Source organism: Phalangium opilio, unplaced genomic scaffold, assembly GCF_054372755.1.
Source record: "Phalangium opilio isolate 3A_F unplaced genomic scaffold, DU_Popi_V2 ptg000098l_1, whole genome shotgun sequence".
NCBI classification, from domain to species: domain Eukaryota; kingdom Metazoa; phylum Arthropoda; class Arachnida; order Opiliones; family Phalangiidae; genus Phalangium; species Phalangium opilio.
The window spans coordinates 2,157,924-2,177,197 of NW_028324201.1; the positions used below are offsets into that span (position 1 = coordinate 2,157,924).

At 39.9% G+C, this 19,274-nt stretch overlaps 55 non-coding genes across 55 annotated transcripts; all 55 read right to left on the reverse strand.

Moving 5' to 3' along the window:
• Positions 1-1,403: 1,403 nt before the first annotated feature.
• On the reverse strand, positions 1,404-1,476 carry TRNAR-UCG (transfer RNA arginine (anticodon UCG)). Its single transcript has one exon. It is a non-coding gene; the product is annotated as a tRNA-Arg (tRNA).
• A 741-nt stretch (positions 1,477-2,217) lies between these two features.
• Positions 2,218-2,290, reverse strand: TRNAC-ACA (transfer RNA cysteine (anticodon ACA)). The gene has a single exon. It is a non-coding gene; the product is annotated as a tRNA-Cys (tRNA).
• Positions 2,291-2,380: 90 nt separating this feature from the next.
• Positions 2,381-2,453, reverse strand: TRNAR-ACG (transfer RNA arginine (anticodon ACG)). The gene has a single exon. It is a non-coding gene; the product is annotated as a tRNA-Arg (tRNA).
• Positions 2,454-2,544: 91 nt separating this feature from the next.
• Positions 2,545-2,617, reverse strand: TRNAR-ACG (transfer RNA arginine (anticodon ACG)). The gene has a single exon. It is a non-coding gene; the product is annotated as a tRNA-Arg (tRNA).
• A 91-nt stretch (positions 2,618-2,708) lies between these two features.
• On the reverse strand, positions 2,709-2,781 carry TRNAR-UCG (transfer RNA arginine (anticodon UCG)). Its single transcript has one exon. It is a non-coding gene; the product is annotated as a tRNA-Arg (tRNA).
• A 249-nt stretch (positions 2,782-3,030) lies between these two features.
• On the reverse strand, positions 3,031-3,103 carry TRNAR-ACG (transfer RNA arginine (anticodon ACG)). Its single transcript has one exon. It is a non-coding gene; the product is annotated as a tRNA-Arg (tRNA).
• A 255-nt stretch (positions 3,104-3,358) lies between these two features.
• TRNAC-ACA (transfer RNA cysteine (anticodon ACA)) lies at positions 3,359-3,431 on the reverse strand. Its single transcript has one exon. It is a non-coding gene; the product is annotated as a tRNA-Cys (tRNA).
• A 91-nt stretch (positions 3,432-3,522) lies between these two features.
• On the reverse strand, positions 3,523-3,595 carry TRNAR-UCG (transfer RNA arginine (anticodon UCG)). The gene has a single exon. It is a non-coding gene; the product is annotated as a tRNA-Arg (tRNA).
• A 249-nt stretch (positions 3,596-3,844) lies between these two features.
• TRNAR-ACG (transfer RNA arginine (anticodon ACG)) lies at positions 3,845-3,917 on the reverse strand. Its single transcript has one exon. It is a non-coding gene; the product is annotated as a tRNA-Arg (tRNA).
• A 249-nt stretch (positions 3,918-4,166) lies between these two features.
• TRNAR-ACG (transfer RNA arginine (anticodon ACG)) lies at positions 4,167-4,239 on the reverse strand. The gene has a single exon. It is a non-coding gene; the product is annotated as a tRNA-Arg (tRNA).
• Positions 4,240-4,330: 91 nt separating this feature from the next.
• Positions 4,331-4,403, reverse strand: TRNAR-ACG (transfer RNA arginine (anticodon ACG)). The gene has a single exon. It is a non-coding gene; the product is annotated as a tRNA-Arg (tRNA).
• Positions 4,404-4,494: 91 nt separating this feature from the next.
• On the reverse strand, positions 4,495-4,567 carry TRNAR-ACG (transfer RNA arginine (anticodon ACG)). Its single transcript has one exon. It is a non-coding gene; the product is annotated as a tRNA-Arg (tRNA).
• Positions 4,568-4,822: 255 nt separating this feature from the next.
• Positions 4,823-4,895, reverse strand: TRNAC-ACA (transfer RNA cysteine (anticodon ACA)). The gene has a single exon. It is a non-coding gene; the product is annotated as a tRNA-Cys (tRNA).
• Positions 4,896-4,986: 91 nt separating this feature from the next.
• Positions 4,987-5,059, reverse strand: TRNAR-UCG (transfer RNA arginine (anticodon UCG)). Its single transcript has one exon. It is a non-coding gene; the product is annotated as a tRNA-Arg (tRNA).
• Positions 5,060-5,641: 582 nt separating this feature from the next.
• Positions 5,642-5,714, reverse strand: TRNAR-ACG (transfer RNA arginine (anticodon ACG)). Its single transcript has one exon. It is a non-coding gene; the product is annotated as a tRNA-Arg (tRNA).
• Positions 5,715-5,805: 91 nt separating this feature from the next.
• Positions 5,806-5,878, reverse strand: TRNAR-ACG (transfer RNA arginine (anticodon ACG)). The gene has a single exon. It is a non-coding gene; the product is annotated as a tRNA-Arg (tRNA).
• Positions 5,879-6,455: 577 nt separating this feature from the next.
• Positions 6,456-6,528, reverse strand: TRNAR-ACG (transfer RNA arginine (anticodon ACG)). The gene has a single exon. It is a non-coding gene; the product is annotated as a tRNA-Arg (tRNA).
• Positions 6,529-6,941: 413 nt separating this feature from the next.
• On the reverse strand, positions 6,942-7,014 carry TRNAR-ACG (transfer RNA arginine (anticodon ACG)). Its single transcript has one exon. It is a non-coding gene; the product is annotated as a tRNA-Arg (tRNA).
• A 255-nt stretch (positions 7,015-7,269) lies between these two features.
• On the reverse strand, positions 7,270-7,342 carry TRNAC-ACA (transfer RNA cysteine (anticodon ACA)). Its single transcript has one exon. It is a non-coding gene; the product is annotated as a tRNA-Cys (tRNA).
• Positions 7,343-7,433: 91 nt separating this feature from the next.
• On the reverse strand, positions 7,434-7,506 carry TRNAR-UCG (transfer RNA arginine (anticodon UCG)). Its single transcript has one exon. It is a non-coding gene; the product is annotated as a tRNA-Arg (tRNA).
• Positions 7,507-8,077: 571 nt separating this feature from the next.
• On the reverse strand, positions 8,078-8,150 carry TRNAR-ACG (transfer RNA arginine (anticodon ACG)). The gene has a single exon. It is a non-coding gene; the product is annotated as a tRNA-Arg (tRNA).
• A 91-nt stretch (positions 8,151-8,241) lies between these two features.
• TRNAR-ACG (transfer RNA arginine (anticodon ACG)) lies at positions 8,242-8,314 on the reverse strand. Its single transcript has one exon. It is a non-coding gene; the product is annotated as a tRNA-Arg (tRNA).
• A 741-nt stretch (positions 8,315-9,055) lies between these two features.
• Positions 9,056-9,128, reverse strand: TRNAC-ACA (transfer RNA cysteine (anticodon ACA)). The gene has a single exon. It is a non-coding gene; the product is annotated as a tRNA-Cys (tRNA).
• Positions 9,129-9,219: 91 nt separating this feature from the next.
• Positions 9,220-9,292, reverse strand: TRNAR-ACG (transfer RNA arginine (anticodon ACG)). The gene has a single exon. It is a non-coding gene; the product is annotated as a tRNA-Arg (tRNA).
• A 91-nt stretch (positions 9,293-9,383) lies between these two features.
• On the reverse strand, positions 9,384-9,456 carry TRNAC-ACA (transfer RNA cysteine (anticodon ACA)). Its single transcript has one exon. It is a non-coding gene; the product is annotated as a tRNA-Cys (tRNA).
• A 91-nt stretch (positions 9,457-9,547) lies between these two features.
• Positions 9,548-9,620, reverse strand: TRNAR-UCG (transfer RNA arginine (anticodon UCG)). Its single transcript has one exon. It is a non-coding gene; the product is annotated as a tRNA-Arg (tRNA).
• Positions 9,621-9,869: 249 nt separating this feature from the next.
• Positions 9,870-9,942, reverse strand: TRNAR-ACG (transfer RNA arginine (anticodon ACG)). Its single transcript has one exon. It is a non-coding gene; the product is annotated as a tRNA-Arg (tRNA).
• Positions 9,943-10,030: 88 nt separating this feature from the next.
• Positions 10,031-10,103, reverse strand: TRNAR-UCG (transfer RNA arginine (anticodon UCG)). Its single transcript has one exon. It is a non-coding gene; the product is annotated as a tRNA-Arg (tRNA).
• A 413-nt stretch (positions 10,104-10,516) lies between these two features.
• TRNAR-ACG (transfer RNA arginine (anticodon ACG)) lies at positions 10,517-10,589 on the reverse strand. The gene has a single exon. It is a non-coding gene; the product is annotated as a tRNA-Arg (tRNA).
• A 91-nt stretch (positions 10,590-10,680) lies between these two features.
• On the reverse strand, positions 10,681-10,753 carry TRNAR-UCG (transfer RNA arginine (anticodon UCG)). Its single transcript has one exon. It is a non-coding gene; the product is annotated as a tRNA-Arg (tRNA).
• Positions 10,754-10,844: 91 nt separating this feature from the next.
• On the reverse strand, positions 10,845-10,917 carry TRNAR-UCG (transfer RNA arginine (anticodon UCG)). Its single transcript has one exon. It is a non-coding gene; the product is annotated as a tRNA-Arg (tRNA).
• A 571-nt stretch (positions 10,918-11,488) lies between these two features.
• On the reverse strand, positions 11,489-11,561 carry TRNAR-ACG (transfer RNA arginine (anticodon ACG)). The gene has a single exon. It is a non-coding gene; the product is annotated as a tRNA-Arg (tRNA).
• Positions 11,562-11,652: 91 nt separating this feature from the next.
• TRNAR-ACG (transfer RNA arginine (anticodon ACG)) lies at positions 11,653-11,725 on the reverse strand. The gene has a single exon. It is a non-coding gene; the product is annotated as a tRNA-Arg (tRNA).
• Positions 11,726-11,816: 91 nt separating this feature from the next.
• On the reverse strand, positions 11,817-11,889 carry TRNAC-ACA (transfer RNA cysteine (anticodon ACA)). Its single transcript has one exon. It is a non-coding gene; the product is annotated as a tRNA-Cys (tRNA).
• A 249-nt stretch (positions 11,890-12,138) lies between these two features.
• TRNAR-UCG (transfer RNA arginine (anticodon UCG)) lies at positions 12,139-12,211 on the reverse strand. Its single transcript has one exon. It is a non-coding gene; the product is annotated as a tRNA-Arg (tRNA).
• A 249-nt stretch (positions 12,212-12,460) lies between these two features.
• TRNAR-ACG (transfer RNA arginine (anticodon ACG)) lies at positions 12,461-12,533 on the reverse strand. The gene has a single exon. It is a non-coding gene; the product is annotated as a tRNA-Arg (tRNA).
• A 741-nt stretch (positions 12,534-13,274) lies between these two features.
• TRNAR-ACG (transfer RNA arginine (anticodon ACG)) lies at positions 13,275-13,347 on the reverse strand. The gene has a single exon. It is a non-coding gene; the product is annotated as a tRNA-Arg (tRNA).
• Positions 13,348-13,438: 91 nt separating this feature from the next.
• On the reverse strand, positions 13,439-13,511 carry TRNAR-UCG (transfer RNA arginine (anticodon UCG)). The gene has a single exon. It is a non-coding gene; the product is annotated as a tRNA-Arg (tRNA).
• Positions 13,512-13,602: 91 nt separating this feature from the next.
• On the reverse strand, positions 13,603-13,675 carry TRNAR-UCG (transfer RNA arginine (anticodon UCG)). Its single transcript has one exon. It is a non-coding gene; the product is annotated as a tRNA-Arg (tRNA).
• Positions 13,676-14,246: 571 nt separating this feature from the next.
• Positions 14,247-14,319, reverse strand: TRNAR-ACG (transfer RNA arginine (anticodon ACG)). The gene has a single exon. It is a non-coding gene; the product is annotated as a tRNA-Arg (tRNA).
• Positions 14,320-14,410: 91 nt separating this feature from the next.
• On the reverse strand, positions 14,411-14,483 carry TRNAR-ACG (transfer RNA arginine (anticodon ACG)). The gene has a single exon. It is a non-coding gene; the product is annotated as a tRNA-Arg (tRNA).
• A 91-nt stretch (positions 14,484-14,574) lies between these two features.
• Positions 14,575-14,647, reverse strand: TRNAC-ACA (transfer RNA cysteine (anticodon ACA)). The gene has a single exon. It is a non-coding gene; the product is annotated as a tRNA-Cys (tRNA).
• Positions 14,648-14,896: 249 nt separating this feature from the next.
• On the reverse strand, positions 14,897-14,969 carry TRNAR-UCG (transfer RNA arginine (anticodon UCG)). The gene has a single exon. It is a non-coding gene; the product is annotated as a tRNA-Arg (tRNA).
• A 249-nt stretch (positions 14,970-15,218) lies between these two features.
• On the reverse strand, positions 15,219-15,291 carry TRNAR-ACG (transfer RNA arginine (anticodon ACG)). The gene has a single exon. It is a non-coding gene; the product is annotated as a tRNA-Arg (tRNA).
• Positions 15,292-16,031: 740 nt separating this feature from the next.
• Positions 16,032-16,104, reverse strand: TRNAR-UCG (transfer RNA arginine (anticodon UCG)). Its single transcript has one exon. It is a non-coding gene; the product is annotated as a tRNA-Arg (tRNA).
• Positions 16,105-16,195: 91 nt separating this feature from the next.
• On the reverse strand, positions 16,196-16,268 carry TRNAR-UCG (transfer RNA arginine (anticodon UCG)). The gene has a single exon. It is a non-coding gene; the product is annotated as a tRNA-Arg (tRNA).
• A 249-nt stretch (positions 16,269-16,517) lies between these two features.
• Positions 16,518-16,590, reverse strand: TRNAR-UCG (transfer RNA arginine (anticodon UCG)). Its single transcript has one exon. It is a non-coding gene; the product is annotated as a tRNA-Arg (tRNA).
• A 249-nt stretch (positions 16,591-16,839) lies between these two features.
• TRNAR-ACG (transfer RNA arginine (anticodon ACG)) lies at positions 16,840-16,912 on the reverse strand. The gene has a single exon. It is a non-coding gene; the product is annotated as a tRNA-Arg (tRNA).
• Positions 16,913-17,331: 419 nt separating this feature from the next.
• On the reverse strand, positions 17,332-17,404 carry TRNAR-UCG (transfer RNA arginine (anticodon UCG)). Its single transcript has one exon. It is a non-coding gene; the product is annotated as a tRNA-Arg (tRNA).
• A 571-nt stretch (positions 17,405-17,975) lies between these two features.
• TRNAR-ACG (transfer RNA arginine (anticodon ACG)) lies at positions 17,976-18,048 on the reverse strand. The gene has a single exon. It is a non-coding gene; the product is annotated as a tRNA-Arg (tRNA).
• A 413-nt stretch (positions 18,049-18,461) lies between these two features.
• Positions 18,462-18,534, reverse strand: TRNAR-ACG (transfer RNA arginine (anticodon ACG)). Its single transcript has one exon. It is a non-coding gene; the product is annotated as a tRNA-Arg (tRNA).
• A 91-nt stretch (positions 18,535-18,625) lies between these two features.
• TRNAC-ACA (transfer RNA cysteine (anticodon ACA)) lies at positions 18,626-18,698 on the reverse strand. Its single transcript has one exon. It is a non-coding gene; the product is annotated as a tRNA-Cys (tRNA).
• A 91-nt stretch (positions 18,699-18,789) lies between these two features.
• On the reverse strand, positions 18,790-18,862 carry TRNAR-ACG (transfer RNA arginine (anticodon ACG)). Its single transcript has one exon. It is a non-coding gene; the product is annotated as a tRNA-Arg (tRNA).
• A 91-nt stretch (positions 18,863-18,953) lies between these two features.
• TRNAC-ACA (transfer RNA cysteine (anticodon ACA)) lies at positions 18,954-19,026 on the reverse strand. The gene has a single exon. It is a non-coding gene; the product is annotated as a tRNA-Cys (tRNA).
• A 91-nt stretch (positions 19,027-19,117) lies between these two features.
• Positions 19,118-19,190, reverse strand: TRNAR-UCG (transfer RNA arginine (anticodon UCG)). Its single transcript has one exon. It is a non-coding gene; the product is annotated as a tRNA-Arg (tRNA).
• Positions 19,191-19,274: the final 84 nt, after the last annotated feature.

Consider the following 19,274-nt stretch of genomic DNA (forward strand, 5'->3'; position numbering starts at 1 on the left):
GATAGTGTTTACACTGCAAACCAGTTGTGAATGTAGCTATCAGAATAAACGGTAAACAGCTGAAGCCTGGACTTCATTTCCTGTTCTTTTCCCCATTGACTGATTTCCATGTGTCCAAGCTTTACTGTATATTCGCTATGCTTGGAATACTGCTTCAATATTTCATAAATTTTACTTCAAAAAAGAGAAATAATTTTATATCTAGGTAAATAAGTTTGTAGTAGTAGACCTCTTGACTCGGAGAGGTAATATTTTGGTTTTCTATCTCTAACTAGGTCTAAAATACATTTTATGGCATCTGTAGTAGATACGCCGTGCCTAAACCCAAACTGGCGACTATTGAGAAGACCACTAACTAATATAACCTGTTTTTAATAAGTTTAGCATAAACCTTGTCAATAACCGATAAGAGACATATTGGGCAGTAGGTAGAAAATGGGGGTTCTAACTCAGTGTTATTCAATGGTATCGATGGTATCACGATGGTATCGACGCCATTTTTTTCTGAGCGCCATCTTGTTTTTTTGTCTGACGTCATCGCTCCTTCTCGGCGCCATTTTTTCTCTTCATCTCGACGACATTTTGTTTTTATTTGGGCGGGAAATTTGAAAATGTTAAGTCTTATCTGACTTCAATCAAGACCAAAGTTCATTGCGATATTCAAAATCCCGGGCTTCAATCATTTGCTGATAAGGCAGGCAATCAAAGATTAGGTAGATAAACCACAGTCATAATAATTTAGGAACTGAACGTCTTATATACTAAGATATTTTGGGAATGGTGACAGACGGCACACGCTCGAATTCAAACCTTAATCCTAATTTATGTATACCATTTATAATAACATAAGTTTATAATGCCTCTAAGTACACAAATACGGGTTACAACTGGGCATCTTCTGCAGGCTTCTGTGACGTCAGAACTCGTATAGCGCTAAGATCCGAAGAGAGAAAATTTTGAAATTTCTGTCGCGGTGCAGCCACCAAGCGGTCGAGACGAGAAAAATCATCCAATGGAATAAAGGATATTTTTACGTTTCGTATAGGCAGGCACTGGGGGGGAACGAATTTTACTTAAGCAACCCCAAATCCCTCTCTCTCTCTCTCTCGTGAGATAGAGGCGTTTCAGTCCTGAAACATTCTAAAAGGGAAAAAAGAGACGCTAGGCTAGGCGGTACAATTTTGTATTGAAGTTGAGGTGATAAATGATACGGAGAGAGTATAGGGTTTCATTAAAGGGAGCCAGACAAACACTATAGCCATAGGAGTAGCAGCCATTTCTCTACTTAGAGGCTACATTACGCTACAAGCCCGTTGGAGGTTAATCTAAATACTATTGAAGCATTGCAATATTATAAATTTCCCTTCCGTTATATTCTAATAATCATCTTTAAATGTTAATACCGAGCTTGCCAGGACTCGAACCTAGAATCTTCTCCTTCGAAGGCAGACGCGTTATCCATTGCGCCACAAGCCCGTTGGAGGTTAATCTAAATGCTATTGAAGCATTGCAATATTATAAATTTCCCTTCCGTTATGTTCTAATAGTCATCTTTAGATGTTAATACCGAGCTTGCCAGGACTCGAACCTGGAATCTTTTTCTCCGTAGGCAGCTGCGTTATCCGTTGCGCCAAAAGCCCGTTGGAGGTTTATTTAAATGCTATTGAAGCATTGCAATATTATAAATTTCCCTTCCGTTACATTCTAATAATCATCTTTAAATGTTAATACCGAGCTTGCCAGGACTCGAACCTGGAATCTTTGGCTTCGAAGGCAGACGCGTTATCCATTACGCCACAAGCCCTTGCTTCGTTCTATCTAAAACTCTTCCAAACATTGTATTTATGCATTTTTAAGACGCATAAAAGATCTTTAATTGAAATAAACACCGAGCTTGCCAGGACTCGAACCTGGAATCTTTTTCTCCGTAGGCAGCTGCGTTATCCGTTGCGCCAAAAGCCCGTTGGAGGTTTATTTAAATGCTATTGAAGCATTGCAATATTATAAATTTCCCTTCCGTTACATTCTAATAATCATCTTTAAATGTTAATACCGAGCTTGCCAGGACTCGAACCTTTAATCTTTTGCTCCGTAGGCAGACGCGTTATCCATTGCGCCACAAGCCCGTTGCAGGTTTATCTATATGCTATTGAAGCATTGCAATATTATAAATTTCCCTTCCTTTATATTCTAATAATCATCTTTAAATGATAATACCGAGCCTGCCAGGACTCGAACCTAGAATCTTTTGCTCTGTAGGCAGACGCGTTATCCATTGCGCCACAAGCCCGGTGGAGGTTATCTAAATGCTATTGAAGCATTACAATATTTTAAATTTCCCTTCCGATATATTCTAATACTCATCTTTAAATGTTAATACCGAGCTTGCCAGGACTCGAACCTGGAATCTTCTGCTCCGTAGGCAGACGCATTATCCATTGCGCCACAAGCCCGTTAGAGGTTAATCTAAATGCTACTGAATCATTCCAATATTATAAATTTCCCTTCCGTTATATTCTAATAATCATCTTTAAATGTTAATACCGAGCTTGCCAGGACTCGAACCTGGAATCTTCTGCTCCGTAGGCAGACGCGTTGTCCATTGCGCCACAAGCCCGTTGGAGGTTAATCTAAATGCTATTGTAGCATTGCAATATTATAAATTTCCCTTCCGTTACATTCCAATAATCATCTTTAAATGTTAATACCGAGCTTGCCAGGGCCCGAACCTGGAATCTTCTGCTTCGAAGGCAGACGCGTTATCCATTACGCCACAAACCCTTGCTTCGGCCTATCAAAACCTTTTCCAAACATTGTATTTATGCATTTTTATGACGCATAAAAGATCTTTAATTAAAATAAACACCGAGCTTGCCATGACTCGAACCTAGAATCTTTTACTCTGTAGGCAGACGCGTTATCCATTGCGCCACAAGCCCGTTGGAAGTTTATCTAAATGCTATTGAAGCATTGCAATATTTTAAATTTCCCTTCCGTTATATTCTAATAATCATCTTTAAATGATAATACCGAGCCTGCCAGGACTCGAACCTGGAATCTTCTGCTCCGTAGGCAGACGCGTTATCCATTGCGCCACAAGCCCGTTGGAGGTTAATCTAAATGCTATTGAATCATTGCAATATTATAAATTTCCCTTCCGTTACATTCCAATAATCATCTTTAAATGATAATACCGAGCCTGTCAGGACTCGAACCTAGAATCTTTTGCTCCGTAGGCAGACGCGTTATCCATTGCGCCACAAGCCCGTTGGAGGTTTATCTAAATGCTATTGAAGAAATGCAATATTTTAAATTTCCCTTCCGTTACATTCCAATAATGATCTTTAAATGTTAATACCGAGCTTGCCAGGACTCGAACCTTAAATCTTCTGCTCTGTAGGCAGACGCGTTATCCATTGCGCCACAAGCCCGTTGGAGGTTAAACTAATTGCTACTGAATCATTCCAATATTATAAATTTCCCTTCCGTTATATTCTAATAATCATCTTTAAATGTTAATACCGAGCTTGCCAGGACTCGAACCGGGAATCTTCTGCTTCGAAGGCAGACGCGTTATCCATTACGCCACAAGCCCTTGCTTCGTTCTAACAAAAACCTTTCCAAACATTGTATTTATGCATTTTTATGACGCATAAAAGGTCTTTAATTAAAATAAACACCGAGCTTGCCATGACTCGAACCTAGAATCTTTTACTCTGTAGGCAGACGCGTTATCCATTGCGCCACAAGCCCGTTGGAGGTTTATCTAAATGCTTTTGAAGCACTGCAATATTTTAAATTTCCCTTCCGTTATAGTCTAATAATCACCTTTAAATGTTAATACCGAGCTTGCCAGGACTCGAACCTGGAATCTTCTGCTCCGTAGGCAGACGCGTTATCCATTGCGCCACAAGACCGTTGGAGGTTAATCTAAATGCTATTGTAGCATTGCAATATTATAAATTTCCCTTCCGTTACATTCCAATAATCATCTTTAAATGTTAATATTGAGCTTGCCAGGGCCCGAACCTGGAATCTTCTGCTACGAAGGCAGACGCGTTATCCATTACGCCACTAACCCTTGCTTCGGTCTATCAAAAACTTTTCCAAACATTGTATTTATGCATTTTTATGACGCATAAAAGATCTTTAATTAAAATAAACACTGAGCTTGCCAGGACTCGAACCTAGAATCTTTTGCTCCGTAGGCAGACGCGTTATCCATTGCGCCACAAGCCCGTTGGAAGTTAATCTAAATGCTATGGAAGCAATGCAATATTATAAATTTCCCTTCCGTTATATTCTATTAATCATCTTTAAATGTTAATACCGAGCTTGCCAGGACTCGAACCTGGAATCTTCTGCTCCGTAGGCAGACGCGTTATCCATTGCGCCACAAGCCCGTTGGAGGTTTATCTAAATGCTATTGAAGCATTGCAATATTTTAAATTTCCCTTCCGTTATATTCTAATAATCATCTTTAAATGATAATACCGAGCCTGCCAGGACTCGAACCTGGAATCTTCTGCTCCGTAGGCAGACGCGTTATCCATTGCGCCACAAGCCCGTTGGAGGTTAATCTAAATGCTATTGAATCATTGCAATATTATAAATTTCCCTTCCGTTACATTCCAATAATCATCTTTAAATGATAATACCGCGCCTGCCAGGACTCGAACCTAGAATCTTTTGCTCCGTAGGCAGACGCGTTATCCATTGCGCCACAAGCCCGTTGGAGGTTTATCTAAATGCTATTGAAGCAATGCAATATTTTAAATTTCCCTTCCGTTACATTCCAATAATCATCTTTAAATGTTAATACCGAGCTTGCCAGGACTCGAACCTTAAATCTTCTGCTCTGTAGGCAGACGCGTTATCCATTGCGCCACAAGCCCGTTGGAGGTTAAACTAATTGCTACTGAATCATTCCAATATTATAAATTTCCCTTCCGTTATATTCTAATAATCATCTTTAAATGTTAATACCGAGCTTGCCAGGACTCGAACCTGGAATCTTCTGCTTCGAAGGCAGACGCGTTATCCATTACGCCACAAGCCCTTGCTTCGTTCTAACAAAAACCTTTCCAAACATTGTATTTATGCATTTTTATGACGCATAAAAGGTCTTTAATTAAAATAAACACCGAGCTTGCCATGACTCGAACCTAGAATCTTTTACTCTGTAGGCAGACGCGTTATCCATTGCGCCACAAGCCCGTTGGAGGTTTATCTAAATGCTTTTGAAGCACTGCAATATTTTAAATTTCCCTTCCGTTATAGTCTAATAATCACCTTTAAATGTTAATACCGAGCTTGCCAGGACTCGAACCTGGAATCTTCTGCTCCGTAGGCAGACGAGTTATCCATTGCGCCACAAGACCGTTGGAGGTTAATCTAAATGCTATTGTAGCATTGCAATATTATTGCAATATTATAAATTTCCCTTCCGTTACATTCCAATAATCATCTTTAAATGTTAATATTGAGCTTGCCAGGGCCCGAACCTGGAATCTTCTGCTACGAAGGCAGACGCGTTATCCATTACGCCACTAACCCTTGCTTCGGTCTATCAAAAACTTTTCCAAACATTGTATTTATGCATTTTTATGACGCATAAAAGATCTTTAATTAAAATAAACACTGAGCTTGCCAGGACTCGAACCTAGAATCTTTTGCTCCGTAGGCAGACGCGTTATCCATTGCGCCACAAGCCCGTTGGAAGTTAATCTAAATGCTATGGAAGCAATGCAATATTATAAATTTCCCTTCCGTTATATTCTATTAATCATCTTTAAATGTTAATACCGAGCTTGCCAGGACTCGAACCTGGAATCTTCTGCTCCGTAGGCAGACGCGTTATCCATTGCGCCACAAGCCCGTTGGAGGTTTATCTAAATGCTATTGAAGCAATGCAATATTTTAAATTTCCCTTCCGTTACATTCCAATAATCATCTTTAAATGTTAATACCGAGCTTGCCAGGACTCGAACCTTAAATCTTCTGCTCCGTAGTCAGACGCGTTATCCATTGCGCCACAAGCCCGTTGGAGGTTAATCTAAATGCTATTGAATCATTGCAATATTATAAATTTCCCTTCCGTTACATTCCAATAATCATCTTTAAATGATAACACCGAGCCTGCCAGGACTCGAACCTAGAATCTTTTGCTCCGTAGGCAGACGCGTTATCCATTGCGCCACAAGCCCGTTGGAGGTTTATCTAAATGCTATTGAAGCAATGCAATATTTTAAATTTCCCTTCCGTTACATTCCAATAATCATCTTTAAATGTTAAAACCGAGCTTGCCAGGGCCCGAACCTGGAATCTTCTGCTTTGAAGGCAGACGCGTTATCCATTACGCCACAAACCCTTGCTTCGGTCCATCAAAAACTTTTCCAAACATTGTATTTATGCATTTTTATGACGCATAAAAGATCTTTAATTAAAATAAACACTGAGCTTGCCAGGACTCGAACCTAGAATCTTTTGCTCCGTAGGCAGACGCGTTATCCATTGCGCCACAAGCCCGTTGGAAGTTGATCTAAATGCTATGGAAGCAATGCAATATTATAAATTTCCCTTCCGTTACATTCCAATAATCATCTTTAAATGTTAATACCGAGCTTGCCAGGGCCCGAACCTGGAATCTTCTGCTACGAAGGCAGACGCGTTATCCATTACGCCACAAACCCTTGCTTCGGTCTATCAAAAACTTTTCCAAACATTGTATTTATGCATTTTTATGACGCATAAAAGATCTTTAATTAAAATAAACACCGAGCTTGCCATGACTCGAACCTAGAATCTTTTACTCTGTAGGCAGACGCGTTATCCATTGCGCCACAAGCCCGTTGGAGGTTTATCTAAATGCTATTGAAGCATTGCAATATTTTAAATTTCCCTTCCGTTATATTCTAATAATCATCTTTAAATGATAATACCGAGCCTGCCAGGACTCGAACCTGGAATCTTCTGCTCCGTAGGCAGACGCGTTATCCATTGCGCCACAAGCCCGTTGGAGGTTAATCTCAATGCTATTGAATCATTGCAATATTATAAATTTCCCTTCCGTTACATTCCAATAATCATCTTTAAATGATAATACCGCGCCTGCCAGGACTCGAACCTAGAATCTTTTGCTCCGTAGGCAGACGCGTTATCCATTGCGCCACAAGCCCGTTGGAGGTTTATCTAAATGCTATTGAAGCAATGCAATATTTTAAATTTCCCTTCCGTTACATTCCAATAATCATCTTTAAATGTTAATACCGAGCTTGCCAGGACTCGAACCTTAAATCTTCTGCTCTGTAGGCAGACGCGTTATCCATTGCGCCACAAGCCCGTTGGAGGTTAAACTAATTGCTACTGAATCATTCCAATATTATAAATTTCCCTTCCGTTATATTCTAATAATCATCTTTAAATGTTAATACCGAGCTTGCCAGGACTCGAACCTGGAATCTTCTGCTTCGAAGGCAGACGCGTTATCCATTACGCCACAAGCCCTTGCTTCGTTCTAACAAAAACCTTTCCAAACATTGTATTTATGCATTTTTATGACGCATAAAAGGTCTTTAATTAAAATAAACACCGAGCTTGCCATGACTCGAACCTAGAATCTTTTACTCTGTAGGCAGACGCGTTATCCATTGCGCCACAAGCCCGTTGGAGGTTTATCTAAATGCTTTTGAAGCACTGCAATATTTTAAATTTCCCTTCCGTTATAGTCTAATAATCACCTTTAAATGTTAATACCGAGCTTGCCAGGACTCGAACCTGGAATCTTCTGCTCCGTAGGCAGACGAGTTATCCATTGCGCCACAAGACCGTTGGAGGTTAATCTAAATGCTATTGTAGCATTGCAATATTATAAATTTCCCTTCCGTTACATTCCAATAATCATCTTTAAATGTTAATATTGAGCTTGCCAGGGCCCGAACCTGGAATCTTCTGCTACGAAGGCAGACGCGTTATCCATTACGCCACTAACCCTTGCTTCGGTCTATCAAAAACTTTTCCAAACATTGTATTTATGCATTTTTATGACGCATAAAAGATCTTTAATTAAAATAAACACTGAGCTTGCCAGGACTCGAACCTAGAATCTTTTGCTCCGTAGGCAGACGCGTTATCCATTGCGCCACAAGCCCGTTGGAAGTTAATCTAAATGCTATGGAAGCAATGCAATATTATAAATTTCCCTTCCGTTATATTCTATTAATCATCTTTAAATGTTAATACCGAGCTTGCCAGGACTCGAACCTGGAATCTTCTGCTCCGTAGGCAGACGCGTTATCCATTGCGCCACAAGCCCGTTGGAGGTTTATCTAAATGCTATTGAAGCAATGCAATATTTTAAATTTCCCTTCCGTTACATTCCAATAATCATCTTTAAATGTTAATACCGAGCTTGCCAGGACTCGAACCTTAAATCTTCTGCTCCGTAGTCAGACGCGTTATCCATTGCGCCACAAGCCCGTTGGAGGTTAATCTAAATGCTATTGAATCATTGCAATATTATAAATTTCCCTTCCGTTACATTCCAATAATCATCTTTAAATGATAACACCGAGCCTGCCAGGACTCGAACCTAGAATCTTTTGCTCCGTAGGCAGACGCGTTATCCATTGCGCCACAAGCCCGTTGGAGGTTTATCTAAATGCTATTGAAGCAATGCAATATTTTAAATTTCCCTTCCGTTACATTCCAATAATCATCTTTAAATGTTAAAACCGAGCTTGCCAGGGCCCGAACCTGGAATCTTCTGCTTTGAAGGCAGACGCGTTATCCATTACGCCACAAACCCTTGCTTCGGTCTATCAAAAACTTTTCCAAACATTGTATTTATGCATTTTTATGACGCATAAAAGATCTTTAATTAAAATAAACACTGAGCTTGCCAGGACTCGAACCTAGAATCTTTTGCTCCGTAGGCAGACGCGTTATCCGTTGCGCCACAAGCCCGTTGGAAGTTAATCTAAATGCTATGGAAGCAATGCAATATTATAAATTTCCCTTCCGTTACATTCCAATAATCATCTTTAAATGTTAATACCGAGCTTGCCAGGACTCGAACCTTAAATCTTCTGCTCTGTAGGCAGACGCGTTATCCATTGCGCCACAAGCCCGTTGGAAGTTAATCTAAATGCTATGGAAGCAATGCAATATTATAAATTTCCCTTCCGTTATATTCTAATAATCATCTTTAAATGTTAATACCGAGCTTGCCAGGACTCGAACCTGGAATCTTCTGCTCCGTAGGCAGACGCGTTATCCATTGCGCCACAAGCCCGTTGGAGGTTTATCTAAATGCTATTGAAGCAATGCAATATTTTAAATTTCCCTTCCGTTACATTCCAATAATCATCTTTAAATGTTAATACCGAGCTTGCCAGGACTCGAACCTTAAATCTTCTGCTCTGTAGGCAGACGCGTTATCCATTGCGCCACAAGCCCGTTGGAGGTTAATCTAAATGCTTCTGAATCATCCCAATATTATAAATTTCCCTTCCGTTATATTCTAATAATCATCTTTAAATGTTAATACCGAGCTTGCCAGGACTCGAACCTGGAATCTTCTGCTTCGAAGGCAGACGCGTTATCCATTACGCCACAAGCCCTTGCTTCGTTCTAACAAAAACCTTTCCAAACATTGTATTTATGCATTTTTATGACGCATAAAAGATCTTTAATTAAAATAAACACCGAGCTTGCCATGACTCGAACCTAGAATCTTTTACTCTGTAGGCAGACGCGTTATCCATTGCGCCACAAGCCCGTTGGAGGTTTATCTAAATGCTATTGAAGCATTGCAATATTTTAAATTTCCCTTCCGTTATAGTCTAATAATCACCTTTAAATGTTAATACCGAGCTTGCCAGGACTCGAACCTGGAATCTTCTGCTCCGTAGGCAGACGCGTTATCCATTGCGCCACAAGACCGTTGAAGAATCTAAATGCTATTGTAGCATTGCAATATTATAAATTTCCCTTCCGTTACATTCCAATAATCATCTTTAAATGTTAATACCGAGCTTGCCAGGGCCCGAACCTGGAATCTTCTGCTTCGAAGGCAGACGCGTTATCCATTACGCCACAAACCCGTTGGAGGATAATCTAAATGCTATTGAAGCATTGCGATATTATAAATTTCCCTTCCGTTACATTCCAATAATCATCTTCAAATGTTAATACCGAGCTTGCCAGGACTCGAACCTGGAATCTTCTGCTTCGAAGGCAGACGCTTTATTCATTACGCCACAAGCCCTTGCTTCGTTCTATCAAAAACTTTTCCAAACATTGTATTTATGCATTTTTATGACGCATAAAAGATCTTTAATTAAAATAAACACCGAGCTTGCCATGACTCGAACCTAGAATCTTTTACTCTGTAGGCAGACGTGTTATCCATTGCGCCACAAGCCCGTTGGAGGTTTATCTAAATGCTATTGAAGCAATGCAATATTTTAAATTTCCCTTCCGTTGCATTCCAATAATCATCTTTAAATGTTAATACCGAGCTTGCCAGGACTCAAACCTGGAATCTTCTGCTCCGTAGGCAGACGCGTTATCCATTGCGCCACAAGCCCGTTGGAGGTTAATCTAAATGCTTTTGAATCATTGCAATATTATAAATTTCCCTTCCGTTATATTCTAATAATCATCATTAAATGTTAAAACCGAGCTTGCCAGGACTCGAACCTGGAATCTTCTGCTTCGAAGGCAGACGCGTTATCCATTGCGCCACAAGCCCGTTGGAGGTTAATCTAAATGCTATTGAAGCATTGCAATATTATAAATTTCCCTTCCGTTACATTCCAATAATCATCTTTAAATGTTAATACCGAGCTTGCCAGGGCCCGAACCTGGAATCTTCTGCTTCGAAGGCAGACGCGTTATCCATTACGCCACAAGCCCTTGCTTCGGTCTATCAAAAACTTTTCCAAACATTGTATTTACGCATTTTTATGACGCATAAAAGATCTTTAATTAAAATAAACACCGAGCTTGCCATGACTCGAACCTAGAATCTTTTGCTCTGTAGGCAGACGCGTTATCCATTGCGCCACAAGCCCGTTGGAAGTTAATCTAAATGCTATTGAAGCAGTGCAATATTATAAATTTCCCTTCCGTTATATTCTAATAATCATCTTTAAATGTTAATACCGAGCTTGCCAGGACTCGAACCTGGAATCTTCTGCTTCGAAGGCAAACGCTTTATTCATTACGCCACAAGCCCTTACATCGTTCTATCAAAAACTTTTCCAAACATTGTATTTATGCATTTTTATGACGCATAAAAGATTTTTAATTAAAATAAACACCGACCTTGCCATGACTCGAACCTATTATCTTTTACTCTGTAGGCAGACGTTTTATCCATTGCGCCACAAGCCCGTTGGAGGTTTGTCTAAATGCTATTGAAGCAATGCAATATTTTAAATTTCCCTTCCGTTACATTCCAATAATCATCTTTAAATGTTAATACCGAGCTTGCCAGGACTCGAACCTGGAATCTTCTGCTCCGTAGGCAGACGCGTTATCCATTGCGCCACAAGCCCGTTGGAAGTTAGTCTAAATGCTATGGAAGCAATGCAATATTATAAATTTCCCTTCCGTTATATTCTAATAATCATCTTTAAATGTTAATACCGAGCTTGCCAGGACTCGAACCTGGAATCTTCTGCTCCGTAGGCAGACGCGTTATCCATTGCGCCACAAGCCCGTTGGAGGTTTATCTAAATGCTATTGAAGCAATGCAATATTTTAAATTTCCCTTCCGTTACATTCCAATAATCATCTTTAAATGTTAATACCGAGCTTGCCAGGACTCGAACCTTAAATCTTCTGCTCTGTAGGCAGACGCGTTATCCATTGCGCCACAAGCCCTTGCTTCGTTCTAACAAAAACCTTTCCAAACATTGTATTTATGCATTTTTATGACGCATAAAAGATCTTTAATTAAAATAAACACCGAGCTTGCCATGACTCGAACCTAGAATCTTTTACTCTGTAGGCAGACGCGTTATCCATTGCGCCACAAGCCCGTTGGAGGTTTATCTAAATGCTATTGAAGCATTGCAATATTTTAAATTTCCCTTCCGTTACATTCCAATAATCATCTTTAAATGTTAATACCGAGCTTGCCAGGACTCGAACCTGGAATCTTCTGCTTCGAAGGTAGGCGCGTTATCCATTACGCCACAAGCCCTTGCTTCGTTCTAACAAAAACTTTTCCAAACATTGTATTTATGCATTTTTATGACGCATAAAAGATCTTTAATTAAAATAAACACCGAACTTGCCATGACTCGAACCTAGAATCTTTTACTCTGTAGGCAGACGCGTTATCCATTGCGCCACAAGCCCGTTGGAGGATTATCTAAATGCTATTGAAGCATTGCAATATTTTAAATTTCCCTTCCGTTATATTATAATAATCATCTTTAAATGATAATACCGAGCCTGCCAGGACTCGAACCTGGAATCTTCTGCTCCGTAGGCAGACGCGTTATCCATTGCGCCACAAGCCCGTTGGATGTTAACCTAAATGCTATTGAATCATTGCAATATTATAAATTTCCCTTCCGTTACATTCCAATAATCATCTTTAAATGATAATACCGAGCCTGCCAGGACTCGAACCTAGAATCTTTTGCTCCGTAGGCAGACGCGTTATCCATTGCGCCACAAGCCCGTTGGAAGTTAATCTAAATGCTATGGAAGCATTGCAATATTATAAATTTCCCTTCCGTTATATTCTAATAATCATCTTTAAATGTTAATACCGAGCTTGCCAGGACTCGAACCTTAAATCTTCTGCTCCGTAGGCAGACGCGTTATCCATTTCGCCACAAGCCCGTTGGAGGATAATCTAAATGCTATTGAAGCATTGCGATATTATAAATTTCCCTTCCGTTACATTCCAATAATCATCTTTAAATGTTAATACCGAGCTTGCCAGGGCCCGAACCTGGAATCTTCTGCTTCGAAGGCAGACGCTTTATTCATTACGCCACAAGCCCTTGCTTCGTTCTATCAAAAACTTTTCCAAACATTGTATTTATGCATTTTTATGACGCATAAAAGATCTTTAATTAAAATAAACACCGAGCTTGCCATGACTCGAACCTAGAATCTTTTACTCTGTAGGCAGACGTGTTATCCATTGCGCCACAAGCCCGTTGGAGGTTTATCTAAATGCTATTGAAGCAATGCAATATTTTAAATTTCCCTTCCGTTGCATTCCAATAATCATCTTTAAATGTTAATACCGAGCTTGCCAGGACTCAAACCTGGAATCTTCTGCTCCGTAGGCAGACGCGTTATCCATTGCGCCACAAGCCCGTTGGAGGTTAATCTAAATGCTTTTGAATCATTGCAATATTATAAATTTCCCTTCCGTTATATTCTAATAATCATCATTAAATGTTAAAACCGAGCTTGCCAGGACTCGAACCTGGAATCTTCTGCTTCGAAGGCAGACGCGTTATCCATTGCGCCACAAGCCCGTTGGAGGTTAATCTAAATGCTATTGAAGCATTGCAATATTATAAATTTCCCTTCCGTTACATTCCAATAATCATCTTTAAATGTTAATACCGAGCTTGCCAGGGCCCGAACCTGGAATCTTCTGCTTCGAAGGCAGACGCGTTATCCATTACGCCACAAGCCCTTGCTTCGGTCTATCAAAAACTTTTCCAAACATTGTATTTACGCATTTTTATGACGCATAAAAGATCTTTAATTAAAATAAACACCGAGCTTGCCATGACTCGAACCTAGAATCTTTTGCTCTGTAGGCAGACGCGTTATCCATTGCGCCACAAGCCCGTTGGAAGTTAATCTAAATGCTATTGAAGCAGTGCAATATTATAAATTTCCCTTCCGTTATATTCTAATAATCATCTTTAAATGTTAATACCGAGCTTGCCAGGACTCGAACCTGGAATCTTCTGCTTCGAAGGCAAACGCTTTATTCATTACGCCACAAGCCCTTACATCGTTCTATCAAAAACTTTTCCAAACATTGTATTTATGCATTTTTATGACGCATAAAAGATTTTTAATTAAAATAAACACCGACCTTGCCATGACTCGAACCTAGAATCTTTTACTCTGTAGGCAGACGTGTTATCCATTGCGCCACAAGCCCGTTGGAGGTTTGTCTAAATGCTATTGAAGCAATGCAATATTTTAAATTTCCCTTCCGTTACATTCCAATAATCATCTTTAAATGTTAATACCGAGCTTGCCAGGACTCGAACCTGGAATCTTCTGCTCCGTAGGCAGACGCGTTATCCATTGCGCCACAAGCCCGTTGGAAGTTAGTCTAAATGCTATGGAAGCAATGCAATATTATAAATTTCCCTTCCGTTATATTCTAATAATCATCTTTAAATGTTAATACCGAGCTTGCCAGGACTCGAACCTGGAATCTTCTGCTCCGTAGGCAGACGCGTTATCCATTGCGCCACAAGCCCGTTGGAGGTTTATCTAAATGCTATTGAAGCAATGCAATATTTTAAATTTCCCTTCCGTTACATTCCAATAATCATCTTTAAATGTTAATACCGAGCTTGCCAGGACTCGAACCTTAAATCTTCTGCTCTGTAGGCAGACGCGTTATCCATTGCGCCACAAGCCCTAGCTTCGTTCTAACAAAAACCTTTCCAAACATTGTATTTATGCATTTTTATGACGCATAAAAGATCTTTAATTAAAATAAACACCGAGCTTGCCATGACTCGAACCTAGAATCTTTTACTCTGTAGGCAGACGCGTTATCCATTGCGCCACAAGCCCGTTGGAGGTTTATCTAAATGCTATTGAAGCATTGCAATATTTTAAATTTCCCTTCCGTTACATTCCAATAATCATCTTTAAATGTTAATACCGAGCTTGCCAGGACTCGAACCTGGAATCTTCTGCTTCGAAGGTAGGCGCGTTATCCATTACGCCACAAGCCCTTGCTTCGTTCTAACAAAAACTTTTCCAAACATTGTATTTATGCATTTTTATGACGCATAAAAGATCTTTAATTAAAATAAACACCGAACTTGCCATGACTCGAACCTAGAATCTTTTACTCTGTAGGCAGACGCGTTATCCATTGCGCCACAAGCCCGTTGGAGGATTATCTAAATGCTATTGAAGCATTGCAATATTTTAAATTTCCCTTCCGTTATATTATAATAATCATCTTTAAATGATAATACCGAGCCTGCCAGGACTCGAACCTGGAATCTTCTGCTCCGTAGGCAGACGCGTTATCCATTGCGCCACAAGCCCGTTGGATGTTAACCTAAATGCTATTGAATCATTGCAATATTATAAATTTCCCTTCCGTTACATTCCAATAATCATCTTTAAATGATAATACCGAGCCTGCCAGGACTCGAACCTAGAATCTTTTGCTCCGTAGGCAGACGCGTTATCCATTGCGCCACAAGCCCGTTGGAAGTTAATCTAAATGCTATGGAAGCATTGCAATATTATAAATTTCCCTTCCGTTATATTCTAATAATCATCTTTAAATGTTAATACCGAGCTTGCCAGGACTCGAACCTTAAATCTTCTGCTCCGTAGGCAGACGCGTTATCCATTTCGCCACAAGCCCGTTGGAGGATAATCTAAATGCTATTGAAGCATTGCGATATTATAAATTTCCCTTCCGTTACATTCCAATAATCATCTTCAAATGTTAATACCGAGCTTGCCAGGACTCGAACTGGAATCTTCTGCTTCGAAGGCAGACGCTTTATTCATTACGCCACAAGCCCTGGCTTCGTTCTATCAAAAACTTTTCCAAACATTGTATTTATGCATTTTTATGACGCATAAAAGATCTTTAATTAAAATAAACACCGAGCTTGCCATAACTCGAACCTAGAATCTTTTACTCTGTAGGCAGACGTTTTATCCATTGCGCCACAAGCCCGTTGGAGGTTAATATAAATGCTATTGAATCATTGCAATATTATAAATTTCCCTTCCGTTATATTCTAATAATCATCATTAAGTGTTAAAACCGAGCTTGCCAGGACTCGAACCTGGAATCTTCTGCTTCGAAGGCAGACGCGTTATCCATTGCGCCACAAGCCCGTTGGAGGTTAATCTAAATGCTATTGAAGCATTGCAATATTATAAATTTCTCTTCCGTTACATTCCAATAATCATCTTTAAATGTTAATACCGTGCTTGCCAGGGCCCGAACCTGGAATCTTCTGCTTCGAAGGCAGACGCGTTATCCATTACGCCACAAGCCCTTGCTTCGGTCAATCAAAAACTTTTCCAAACATTGTATTTACGCATTTTTATGACGCATAAAAGATCTTTAATTAAAATAAACACCGAGCTTGCCATGACTCGAACCTAGAATCTTTTGCTCTGTAGGCAGACGCGTTATCCATTGCGCCACAAGCCCGTCGGAAGTTAATCTAAATGCTATTGAAGCAGTGCAATATTATAAATTTCCCTTCCGTTATATTCTAATAATCATCTTTAAATGTTAATACCGAGCTTGCCAGGACTCGAACCTGGAATCTTCTGCTTCGAAGGCAGGCGCGTTATCCATTACGCCACAAGCCCTTGCTTCGTTCTAACAAAAACTTTTCCAAACATTGTATTTATGCATTTTTATGACGCATAAAAGATCTTTAATTAAAATAAACACCGAACTTGCCATGACTCGAACCTAGAATCTTTTACTCTGTAGGCAGACGCGTTATCCATTGCGCCACAAGCCCGTTGGAGGATTATCTAAATGCTATTGAAGCATTGCAATATTTTAAATTTCCCTTCCGTTATATTATAATAATCATCTTTAAATGATAATACCGAGCCTGCCAGGACTCGAACCTGGAATCTTCTGCTCCGTAGGCAGACGCGTTATCCATTGCGCCACAAGCCCGTTGGATGTTAACCTAAATGCTATTGAATCATTGCAATATTATAAATTTCCCTTCCGTTACATTCCAATAATCATCTTTAAATGATAATACCGAGCCTGCCAGGACTCGAACCTAGAATCTTTTGCTCCGTAGGCAGACGCGTTATCCATTGCGCCACAAGCCCGTTGGAAGTTAATCTAAATGCTATGGAAGCATTGCAATATTATAAATTTCCCTTCCGTTATATTCTAATAATCATCTTTAAATGTTAATACCGAGCTTGCCAGGACTCGAACCTTAAATCTTCTGCTCCGTAGGCAGACGCGTTATCCATTTCGCCACAAGGCCGTTGGAGGATAATCTAAATGCTATTGAAGCATTGCAATATTATAAATTTCCCTTCCGTTACATTCCAATAATCATCTTTAAATGTTAATACCGAGCTTGCCAGGGCCCGAACCTGGAATCTTCTGCTTCGAAGGCAGACGCGTTATCCATTACGCCACAAGCCCTTGCTTCGGTCTATCAAAAACTTTTCCAAACATTGTATTTACGCATTTTTATGACGCATAAAAGATCTTTAATTAAAATAAACACCGAGCTTGCCATGACTCGAACCTAGAATCTTTTGCTCTGTAGGCAGACGCGTTATCCATTGCGCCACAAGCCCGTTGGAAGTTAATCTAAATGCTATTGAAGCAGTGCAATATTATAAATTTCCCTTCCGTTATATTCTAATAATCATCTTTAAATGTTAATACCCAGCTTGCCAGGACTCGAACCTGGAATCTTCTGCTTCGAAGGCAAACGCTTTATTCATTACGCCACAAGCCCTTACATCGTTCTATCAAAAACTTTTCCAAACATTGTATTTATGCATTTTTATGACGCATAAAAGATTTTTAATTAAAATAAACACCGAGCTTGCCATGACTCGAACCTAGAATCTTTTACTCTGTAGGCAGACGTGTTATCCATTGCGCCACAAGCCCGTTGGAGGTTTGTCTAAATGCTATTGAAGCAATGCAATATTTTAAATTTCCCTTCCGTTACATTCCAATAATCATCTTTAAATGTTAATACCGAGCTTGCCAGGACTCGAACCTGGAATCTTCTGCTCCGTAGGCAGACGCGTTATCCATTGCGCCACAAGCCCGTTGGAGGTTAATCTAAATGCTATTGAAGCATTGCAATATTATAAATTTCCCTTCCGTTACATTCCAATAATCATCTTTAAATGATAACACCGAGCCTGCCAGGACTCGAACCTAGAATCTTTTGCTCCGTAGGCAGACGCGTTATCCATTGCGCCACAAGCCCGTTGGAGGTTTATCTAAATGCTATTGAAGCAATGCAATATTTTAAATTTCCCTTCCGTTACATTCCAATAATCATCTTTAAATGTTAAAACCGAGCTTGCCAGGGCCCGAACCTGGAATCTTCTGCTTTGAAGGCAGACGCGTTATCCATTACGCCACAAACCCTTGCTTCGGTCTATCAAAAACTTTTCCAAACATTGTATTTATGCATTTTTATGACGCATAAAAGATCTTTAATTAAAATAAACACTGAGCTTGCCAGGACTCGAACCTAGAATCTTTTGCTCCGTAGGCAGACGCGTTATCCATTGCGCCACAAGCCCGTTGGAAGTTAATCTAAATGCTATGGAAGCAATGCAATATTATAAATTTCCCTTCCGTTACATTCCAATAATCATCTTTAAATGTTAATACCGAGCTTGCCAGGACTCGAACCTTAAATCTTCTGCTCTGTAGGCAGACGCGTTATCCATTGCGCCACAAGCCCGTTGGAAGTTAATCTAAATGCTATGGAAGCAATGCAATATTATAAATTTCCCTTCCGTTATATTCTCATAATCATCTTTAAATGTTAATACCGAGCTTGCCAGGACTCGAACCTGGAATCTTCTGCTCCGTAGGCAGACGCGTTATCCATTGCGCCACAAGCCCGTTGGAGGTTTATCTAAATGCTATTGAAGCAATGCAATATTTTAAATTTCCCTTCCGTTACATTCCAATAATCATCTTTAAATGTTAATACCGAGCTTGCCAGGACTCGAACCTTAAATCTTCTGCTCTGTAGGCAGACGCGTTATCCATTGCGCCACAAGCCCGTTGGAGGTTAATCTAAATGCTTCTGAATCATCCCAATATTATAAATTTCCCTTCCGTTATATTCCAATAATCATCTTCAAATGTTAATACCGAGCTTGCCAGGACTCGAACCTGGAATCTTCTGCTTCGAAGGCAGACGCGTTATCCATTACGCCACAAGCCCTTGCTTCGTTCTAACAAAAACCTTTCCAAACATTGTATTTATGCATTTTTATGACGCATAAAAGATCTTTAATTAAAATAAACA